The following is a 1,983-nucleotide window of genomic DNA, read 5'->3' as shown; positions in this document are numbered from 1 at the left end:
TTTACACTCCCACCAACAATGCAGTAGGGTTCCCTTTTTGCCACATCCCCTACAGCATCTGTTGTTACTAGATTTCTTAATTATAGCCATTCTAACGGGTGAGGTGGAATCTCAATTTTGTTTTGATTTGCATTTCTTTTATGGCTAGAGAAGTAGAGCATTCTTTATGTATCTATTGGCCATTCTTATTTCTTCTTCAGAGAAGTTTTCTCTTTAAGTCTTTAGCCCACTTATTAATTGGGCAGTTGCTTCTTTGAGGATTTGTTGTTGGGGGATTTAATTTTTTGAGTTCTAAGTATATTTTAGATATGAGACCTTTGTCCATTGTATGGCTAGTTATTATCTCAATAGATGCAGAAACAGCATTTTACAAGGCCCAACATCCCTTTATGATGAAAGCTCTGTGAAAACTAGCAATCCTTGGAACATTCCTCAATATAATAACAGCTGTGTATGACAAATCTATACCCAGTATTATACTTAATGGCAAAAAGCTAAAGCCATTTCCTCTAAATTCAGAAATGAGAAAAGAATATCCACTCTCTCCACTTCCCTTTAGTTTAGAATTAGAATGCCTCACTACAGCAATAAGAGAAGATGCAAACATAAAGGGGGTCCAAATAGGGAAAGATGAGTAAAACTCTCCCTCTTTACAGATGACATAATATTGTATTTAAAGAACCCCATAGACTCCACTCCCAAGTTACTCAAGCTGAACCAAAATTTTGCAAAGTAGCAGGGTATAAAATTAACCCTCAAAAAGCAATGGCTTTTCTTTATGCAAACAATGAGAAAAGTGTGGCTGAAATCAGGAAAGCAACTCCTTTTGTAATAGCCCCACAAAAAAAAATACCTAGGAGTGAACTTAACTAAAGAAGTAAAGGACCTCTATGATGTAAACTTTAAAAATCTGAAAAAGGAAATTCAAGCAGAACTAAGGAAATGGATAAACCCCCCATTCTCCTGGATTGGGAGGATTAACATCATGAAAATGGCAATATTGCCAAGGCTATCTACAAATTCAACGCAATACCTATCAATATCCCAACCTCATTCTTCAATGAACAAAAAAGACTCCGCACAGCAAAAACAATCTTTAGCAGAAAGAACAGTGCTGGAGAAATATCAACACCAAACTTCAAACTCTACTACAAAGCCATAGTCATCAAAACAGCTTGCACAAGAACAGACCTGAGGCCCAATGGAATGCAACTGAAGTCCTAGAAATGAAGTCTTTATCTTTAATAAGGGAGCTACAAAAATAGAATGGAAGAAAGACAGCATCTTTGGTGCTGGCAAAATTGGTTAAACACCTGTAGTAAACTAAAGCTAGATCCTTCACCCTTCACCAGAATCAATTCCAAATGGATCAAAGACTTTGAAATAAAAGCAGACACCCTGAAAATATTATAGGAAGGAATAGGAGGAACTCTAAGGCTCCTTGGCACAAGCCAAAAATGTCTTAATAGAGACCCAGAAACAACAAATCAAAGAAAGGTTAGACAAATGTGATTGAATGAAAATGCAGAGCTTCTGCATGGCAAAGGACATAGCTAGCAAGATCAATAGAAAGCCCACGGATTGGGAAAAGATCTTCACTAGCTATACAATGGACAAAGTTCACATATCTAAAATATACTTAGAACTCAAAAATTAAATCCCTTGCAAAAATTATCAAAGAAACAACTGTCCAATTAATAAGTGGGCTAAAGACGTAAAGACAACCTTCTCTGAAAAGGAAATAAAAATGGCCAATAGACACATGAAGAAATGCTTAACCTCTCTAGCCATAAAAGAAATGCAAATCAAAACAAAATTGAGATAATTAAGAAATCTAGTAACAACAGATGCTGTAGGGGATGTGGACAGAAGGGAACCCTATTGCATTGTTGGTGGGAGTGTAAACTTGTCCAACCACTTTGGAAATTAGTATGGAGGTTCCTCAAAAGACTCCACATAGAGCTCCTTATGACCCTGCAATCA

Source organism: Dipodomys ordii, unplaced genomic scaffold (genome assembly GCF_000151885.1).
Source record: "Dipodomys ordii isolate 6190 unplaced genomic scaffold, Dord_2.0 Scaffold5, whole genome shotgun sequence".
Lineage (NCBI taxonomy): Eukaryota > Metazoa > Chordata > Mammalia > Rodentia > Heteromyidae > Dipodomys > Dipodomys ordii.
This window is presented reverse-complemented; position numbering follows the sequence as displayed.